The sequence below is a fragment of the Acomys minous genome (genome assembly GCF_964271855.1).
Source record: "Acomys minous genome assembly, chromosome: 13".
NCBI classification, from domain to species: domain Eukaryota; kingdom Metazoa; phylum Chordata; class Mammalia; order Rodentia; family Muridae; genus Acomys; species Acomys minous.
In genome coordinates this window covers 47,874,224-47,882,498 of record NC_140495.1, presented here as the reverse complement: position 1 = coordinate 47,882,498, position 8,275 = coordinate 47,874,224, and the positions used below count along the sequence as shown (strand labels likewise).

At 47.2% G+C, this 8,275-nt stretch overlaps 1 protein-coding gene and 1 long non-coding RNA gene across 7 annotated transcripts in view; one reads left to right on the top strand and one right to left on the bottom strand.

The window, feature by feature from the left end:
- Positions 1-4,018: 4,018 nt before the first annotated feature.
- On the bottom strand, positions 4,019-8,106 carry LOC311581024. Of its 2 annotated transcripts, none has more exons than XR_014773631.1 (3): positions 7,978-8,106; positions 5,260-7,112; positions 4,019-4,559 (listed from the first exon to the last, which is right to left on the bottom strand). It is a non-coding gene; the product is annotated as an uncharacterized lncRNA (long non-coding RNA). The 2 variants fall into 2 exon arrangements; XR_014773632.1 differs by lacking the exon at positions 7,978-8,106 and adding an exon at positions 7,341-7,466.
- Positions 7,631-8,275, top strand: part of RFX7 (regulatory factor X7) — a 79,877-nt gene continuing 79,232 nt past the window's right edge. For 2 of the 5 annotated variants that reach the window (XM_084752879.1, XM_084752881.1), the window contains exon 1: positions 7,801-8,113. The gene's annotated coding sequence lies outside the window, so the exon portion shown is untranslated. Of the gene's footprint in view, positions 7,745-7,800; positions 8,186-8,275 lie in introns of those variants that run through there. The other 3 variants (XM_084752877.1, XM_084752878.1, XM_084752880.1) reach the window with 2 other exon arrangements.

The following is an 8,275-nucleotide window of genomic DNA, read 5'->3' as shown; positions in this document are numbered from 1 at the left end:
ATCAAATTGAAATGAAATTTAACCAACATAGCATCTAAGAGAACTTCCCATTGCTTAGCTCTCCTTCAGAGTGTTACCATTTGTGTTATTTTTGGGTCCCCCAGTGCCAGACCATTAATCTCTCTTTTCCTTATTTGTGCCCTTCCTGCTTTAGCGCTACATCGAAAATTACTTAAATCCTGTCAAACTTCAGGCATCACTAAGCAACCATCTTATCTTCTGTAAGCCCTTTCGGTGTGTCTTCTCATAGTTCCCACTTAGCCTCTGTCTCTACCGGTTACTGCTGCCTAATGGTTTCTGAAGGAGGCCCTCGTCTGTGTGTCTTTCAGCTACTGGTTTTACTGCCAACTGCCTGGCCCTTTCTCATTAGCATGGACATAGTCTGTAAAAAAAAAAGGAATCAATCTGCTATTTCACTTTTAACCTTTTCTTTGGACTAAGCTCATGTACAAGTTAGTATAACGTGTATGTCGAAATAAAAAATAATAAATATAACGTGTGTTTGTGTGTGTGCATAGTCTCGTAGAAGCTGTTTCTGGTAGACTCCTGTCTTGTACAATGAATTTGAAAATCAGAACCAAAAAAGAAATAACAGACTCTTCAGAGCAAGTTCAAGAGGCTTATATTTTTGTCTTACTTTAAGAAAAAAATATATGGTCCAGGTGGTGGCGGCACATGCCTTTAATCTCTGTACTTGGGAGGCATAGGCAGGTAGATTATGAGTTCAAGGCCAGCCTGGCCTATAGAGGGAGTTTTAAGAAAGAAAGAAAAATATGTATGTTAGGAGTCCAATTAGATTTATAAACCTCTTGAAGGTAAGAACAGTATCTTTCATGATGCTGTGCTTAATTTTTTTCAAAGTCCCAGAATACTAATTTGTATGCTATATGTACTTCAGTGTGCCTCAAACTGAAATGATTTGGAGGTTCTTGGTTAGGCTCCCTCCAGTTCAGCCTACACCTGAACTGACTTCCTCATTGTATGTAGGATTGGCTCTTAAGGTCTTTTCATTGTCACTTTTAGAGTTAGGTAAATATACTTTCACTTTGCTTGCTTCTGTTCATAGCTGCTGCTGGTCTCAATTTCTGAGGTATTGGATTTCTACTTAGGACCTTTTGGCCACAAGTGAAAGTAAACACCTCCTTTAAAATTCTGACAGTTGATATTAACTTGAACACTCCTTATGAATTTTAGGTCAACATAAGCATCTATGTACTACCAAACAATGGAAATTTTTTTCTAAGTGAAATCCAAGCAATATTTGGCATTAATTTTTATGCCTTTCATTTGAATAGCCAAGTACATTATGTGAACTTTAGCCCATTAATCCTTAAAGATAAGTAAACTTGAAAGAAGGCTTGCATCTCTAGGGCCTCATAGCCAGACAGTATTAACAGCCTGACTCAGTATTTGAACAGGTCAGCTAGCTTGCCTTAATAAATTATTGTTTTAATCACAGAATGACATGTGTGTACTCTAACAGAACTCACATTTTCACATTGGACTTCTTAGTACATAAGACATTTGGAACATCTTTCCAAATTCACCAATATTCACTTACTTTTAAACTCTGCAACTTCTCTCTTTTGTAATCTTGCTTCCTGTTTTATCTTCTTTCTTCGCACTCCCCGCTTCTTCCCCTCTCTTAAGGCCATGAAAGGCAAGGCTGTGCATCATATTACAGCAAATGGAACTTAACATAGAACTCCCTAGGACTACTTGAATTTTGAAAGACAAGCCAAAAAGAAGTACTCATCAGTTAAAAATATCAGAAATTGGACAAGGAAGGGTAGAGGTTGTAGGAGGCTTTGTTTCCTGGTTCTTCTAAGTGAACGGAGAAGCTTCTTTCTACTTTAAGGCAAAGGGTTCTACAGCTAAGGGGGAAGAGGATGCTCACATGTGTAAGGTGAGAACCTCACCATTTCTATGCTAAGCCAACATTGTATTTGGCACTTAATATTTATTAAGGATGGAACCAATTTCAAGCTTACCCTTTCACATCATAGTCCACCACTGAAGGAAGGCAGGGTTGGAGCCTAGAAGCAGAAGCTGATGCAGAGGCCCTGAAGGGATTTTTCCGTACCGGCTTGTTCTTCAGGGTTTGCTCAACTTGTCTTCTCGTAGCACCCAGGATCACCAGCCCAGGGATTGGCCCCTCCCACATCAAACACTAGTTAATAAACTGTCCTACAGGCTTGCTTACAGCGCAATCTCGTGGAGGTGTTTTCTCAGCTGAGGTTCCGTCCTCTCAGATGGCTATAGCCATGTCAAGTGGACATAAGATTAACCAGCACATCTGACCCCTTGTCAGCTTGACACACCGACACATCACTGTTAAGCCACAGCCTTTCCTTTCTTGTCCATCCCAGCAATCACACACTAACAGCAACATCACAATAGACAACATTCTATTTTTTTGCTTGCTTGCTTTTATTCTTTCGAGACAGGGTTTCTCTATGTAGCCCTGGCTGTCCTGGAACTTACTCTGTAGACCAGGCTGGCCTCAGACTCACAAAGATCTGCCCGCCTCTGTCTCATGAGTGCTGGGGCTAAAAGTGTGCAACACCACTGCTGGTTACTTATAAAACCTAAAATGTTTTACAAGTCTTACAAATTCGAACACTGTTAAAAATTCAGTCTCTTCTAAAATCCAAAGTCTCTCAGCTATGGGCGCTTACAAAATCAAAAATAAGTTAAATACTTTCTTATTTTAAGAGGAAATAACCAAGGCTCAGCCACAATCAAATCAAATCAAAACCAAACTCCATCTGTGTAAATGACCCAATGTCCAATACTGGGATTTCCTTGTGATCTTCTGAGCTCCTCCACGGGCTTGGGGCACTTCTCTGGCTCCACTCTCTACAGCACACACAGCTTGTCTTCAAGACTCTGGCTGGCTCCACTCCACTGCTGCCACTGTTCCTAACAGCCATCACACGGTACCGGCATCTTCTAAGTGCTGGGGTCTCTTGCACAACAGGGGCATTTTCACGAATAGTCTCTCCTGGGCTCTCTTCTGGGACTCCAGCTCTGCCACACAGTGCCAAGCCTCAGTTGCTCTCCATGACCCTTTCATGACTTCAAAACCAGTACCACCTGGGTGACTCTCTTTTGTTTGTTTGTTTTGTTTTGTTTTGTTTGTTTCCAGACAGGGTTTCTTTGTGTAGCCTACACTGTCCTGGACTGGATTTGTGGACCAGGCTGGCCTCCAATTCACAGAGATCTGCCTGCCTCTACCTACTCGGATTAAAGTCCTGTGCTGCCACCACCTGGCTCAGCCTGCTTTCTTATAGAACCCAGGATCAACAGCCCAGGGGTGGCACCACCCACAATTGGCTGGATCTTCCCCCATCAATCACTAATTAAGAAAATGCATACAGCCCGGTTTTAATAGAGGCATTTTTCTGAATTGAGGTTCCTTCCTCTCAGATGACTGCAGCTTGACACAAGTCAGCATAAAACTAGACAGCACACCCAGGTTCTGTCTCCTGTTCATTCAAAGGCCAGCAAGGGGCCTTCTCTAGATAGTTCTTCTGACTTTAACAGCCCAACCCCTGCACACTCTCTCACCACTAATAGGCGTTATTGTTGTGATTTGAATGAGATTAGCCCACATTGGCTCATGTGTTTGAGTCCTTAATCTTTAGTTGGTGAACTGTTTGGGAAGTATTAGGAACTGTGACTTTGTTGGAAGAGGAGTGTCACTGGGGGTTGTCACTCTCAGTTGTGCCTGTCTGCCCACTACTTGTGGTTTGAGATATGAATTCTCGCCCGTTTGTACTGCCACACTGCTCTCTGCCATCATGGACTCCAACCCTCTGAAGCTATAAGCCCAGTTAAATGCTTTATGTTACCTTGGGCATTGTGTCTCATCATAGCAATAAAAAAATAAACTAAGACAAGTATATTTTGGAATTCATCTAATATATTTCAATATGTTAATCTCTACTCCACAGAATATAAACTACTTTGAGTTGGGCCTTATTTATACTTTCTGTACCCAATATTATGTGGTATTAGTTTTCCTCATACCTAGTATATTATGTGAGCTTTATCTCATTAATCCTTAGAGATAAGTGTATCATATAAGATATATATAATATAAATATATATGTCACACTCTGGATAGTTTTTATAAGGGAGATGTTTACATACATAAAAGTACTAGAAAAGGGACTGGAGAGGGCAGTTGAGAGCACTGCCTGCTCTTCCAGAGGCCCTGGTCAATTCCAAGCACCCACATAACAGCTCACAACTGCCTGTAACTACAGTCCCAGGGGATCCGACACCCTCACACAGACATACTTGCAGGTAAAACACCTCAATGCACATAAAATAAAAATAAATAAATCATTTATTTAAAAAAAAAGAGTACTAGGAAAAAGGTTACTGAATTCAAATGACATTTACTAAACACCTCAGAGTCAGGAATTATGTCCTAGGACTATTAGCATAAGTTAGTCTGCTTCTGAGGCATCCACAAGCCATTTTGTCAATTCTCTTGTTAAAATACTTCAGTGGTTTACAGGTCACTCTCCCTGCTGTTCCTTACAGCAGTCCTGTGAAAGGCACCATTATTTTCATGTTCACAGAAATGAAAACAACATTTGAATTCCTAGATCTTCTGACTCTTCCCCATTACATTGGCATTTCTTAGATTTTTTCCCCCATTGTCATACACACCCTCTCTGAGATTGGGTGGGATGTGTTCATAAGCGAGGGTTTGTTTTTTTTTTTGAGACAGGGTTTCTCTGTGTACCTGTGGCTGTTCTGGACTTGCTTTGTAGACCAGGCTGGCCTTGAACTCACAGAGATCCACCCGCCTCTGCCTCCCAGAGTCCTGAGATTACAAGTGTATGCCACAATGCCCAGCTAATCAATGTTATCTTAAAAATTCATATTTACTAAAATGTTTTATATCACCCCCCACGGGAGTGAACTGAAACTAAGAAGATGAGTCACACTGATTCTAAGTCTGGCCTTTACTCAGGGTCTGTGGGCTTGGTTTTACTCTCCACTCACATTTTTAGGTAACTACCAAGTTTCTTAAAGGTATAGTTTTTTGTTGTTGTTGTTGTTTTGTGGGGGTTTTGTGGGGGTTTTGTGTGTGTGTGTGTGTGTGTGTGTGTGTGTGTGTGTGTGTGTGTGTGTTTTGGTTTGTTTTTGGTTTGTGGTTTTGTTTTTTTTTGTTTTTTTTTTTTTTTTGGTTTGTTTCTAAATTCAGTCTCCTATGAAAACTATAACAAAGTTCAAACTTACCTCTCAGATGTTAAGTGTAAGAAATAATCCTCCTTTTCCTGAAAGGAGGTTACTCTCCTTCTGGCAATAGAATCTCTTTAACCTTGTTACTATATTCATGGCTGGTTGAACCTAATGGTTCCAGATGTCTGTTCAAACTGCCTTGCTGCCAGTTTCCAAAGGCCCCAAGTCTGCGTAAACACGCTCCATTCAGAATCGCCGCTAGAGGGCAACTCGGGGGCTGTAACTCCGCTGAGCCCTCTAGTGGTGACTGTGGAATACGTAGCTCTTTATGGAACCTATTAAAAACTGAAAAGTTGCACTCGGGAAGTCAGCCTGTGTGACACCCGGTAGTGAAGTTATTTTAAAGACATCTCGGTTCTCGACTTCCTTTTTTAAGATCTTTCTTTAGCAGGCCTCAGTTACCTTTCTTTGATGATTCTCCCTGTCAGGGTGTGGCACGGTAAAACCACCATTCTCTCTTTAGAAGGTTTTTTAAAAAAATTAGAAAAAGGAGTCTGGGCCACTTTTCTCATTTTTTTAAATATCCTCATCCCCATGGATACAGAATTTATAGGTATGCATTCAAAATCTTCCATTACAATCCTAGCCTCAACAATGGTTTGCAGGGTGTAAAACCAACCTCCACGATGTAAATCCTGGCTCTTATATTTTGTACGTGGATAACTTTAAGAATGTCACTTAACTTTCCTAAGCCTTTGTTTCATCTGTAAAATACAGAGAATAACAGTATCTACATAGCACAGTTTTAGGAAAGCATAACTATAGTCACGTGCAAAGGGAGCTACGGCGGCATAGTAAGTGTTCACTGAGCATGAGCTACCATTTACACCGCTGTGGAAACAGCCATCTGTCAGTGCCAGAAAAATGCAGTGTACACAGACACACGGGCATCTGTGCAGCTAGCAGCCTACACTTAGCCCAAAGCCGTCGTGTCCTGAGGTTGGAGAAAGAGGGCTCATTTGTCATACCATCCACGCGCTGGGTGCTTGGAACACAGTCCGGAGCCTCGTGAAGGAGCTCTGTTTTGCACATAGGTGTCTGTCCCTCCACCTCCCCAGGTGCAAACACTGTGAGTCTGGGCCTGGCGTCTGTGAACCGGGCCTGAGGCAACATAGACAAAAGCAAGATAGTCTCAGGCCAAGGCGGGGAACAGAGCGCTCCAAAGCCCATGCAAGCCAAGCCAATCAGATTCGCCACCCGCTTAGAAGTCTGAAAGGTGGCAGAGCCTCCTTCCTCGCTCAAAGTCCATGCAGGAATGTGGCCAGAAAATCTGACAGGAAGAAGCCTGACAGAAACACCGTCAGAAAAGTTAGGAGCTGGAAAGGCTCATGACAGCCACAGGCACAGAGAAAGGTCAGTGAGAGCTGCGCAGCTGTTTCCTCCGGTGCCAGAGGCTTTGGCTGCTGTCTTCTGAACCCAGGCGCTTAGCCTTCCCGACCAGCCCCACCTGAAAAGCCAATTCTTGTGTTCTTGGAGGAATGATTCGCTGAGGACAGAAAACCTCACTCTCAGCCAGCAAAGCTCTCTAAGTATGAATGGGAAGAGGCCGAGCGGCAGGCAGTCTCTGGCTGGGGTGGGCTTAGATGGCTGCAAAGGAAGAGCTCTTGGCTGAAGCCTGTGACTCCATGTTGGATTACACGCGTTTGCTTTGAGAAGCAGGAGGGGCCTTTGGCTGCCAAGGGACCCTGACATGCCGCGACTTGAGCCGTGTCTCTGGGCCTGGGCTGAACTGGAGGTCTAACGCAGGGAGGGCACTCCTGGCACAGCGTGGGCAAAAGGCACCAAGGAAGAATGAATCTGCTGCGCGCTGAGGATGGCATGGAGACTTCACTGATTGGAGCTGGGAGTTCCTGCAGGGGGGATGGAGGCGGCTGTGATTGGATAGCTAAAGTGGGGCCAGATTTGGAGGGCTTTGAATGCCCGACCGAGGAGCACTTCAACCCAGCTACTCACTTGCCATTTTCCTACCAGACCGAATTACCTCGCGGCGCTAACTCTTCTTGGGGGCGGGGGGGGGGAGGGGTAGGAGGGGGAAGAGGGAGGAGGGGGGCTGTCTGAGAACCTCGAAAAGCTCTCACCTGCTTCAGTGCCACCCGCGGACTGAGGGAGGAAGCAAAATCCCGACTAGTTGAGGGGAATCGCGCGCGAGTGTGTGTGTGTGTGTCTGCGTGTGCGCGCGCGCGCCGTGTAGCTTCGTTTCACCTTACACGCTAGGAAGCAACAAATTCCCCCTTGCACGCCGCGCAGTGGCACGGGTCCACTCCCCGCCGCCGTCACGCGAGGCCGCTCCTTCCCCTCGCGCCCCCCCCCCGCACCCCACCCCACCCTGTCCTCGTGCCCTCCCGCCTGGCCGCTCCCTCGGGGCCCCCGCCGCGGCTTCCTGGGCCCGCGGCCCACGGCCGCTCCGCCCCGCGCGCTCCGCGCCCCCCTGCGGCCCCCGCGCCGCGCCCGCACACGCGCGTCCACGCCCCCCGGCCGCGCGGTAGGTGTTGTGCCGTCTGCGCCGGGCCGCAGTGCGGCTGCGCGCGCTGGGCTGCTCTCGGGGCTGGCAGGGCAGCGGCGGCCGCGGCGGGGCCGGGAGCGAGCGGGCGGGCGGGCAGGCGGCGCGGGGGAGCTCCGAGGCGCCAGGCCCCCGGGGGAGGGCGGCCGGGGAGGCAGGCCCCCGAGAGACCCGTCGGGTTGGATTTGGGGGCGAAGGGGCGCCTGGCCACGGACCTCGTTCTTCAGACGCCCCCCAGCCCCGGCCGCTGACGGGGGGCTGAGGGGCGCCGCCATGCCTCTGCCGCGGTGACGCGCGGGGCCGTGAGGAGAACCGCGGGGGAGAACCGGGAGAGGAACGGTGACGAGAGCTGTGAGGAGCCGCGCGGTCTCCCCGGGGATGTCCCTCAGGCGGCCGGCGAAAGCGACTCACTCGAGCCCTGGGGTATAGGCCTAGCTTATCCAGCTTCCTCCTTCCTCCTCCTCCTCCTCCTCCTCCTCCTCCTCCTCCTCTTCCTCTCCTCCCCCTCCTCCC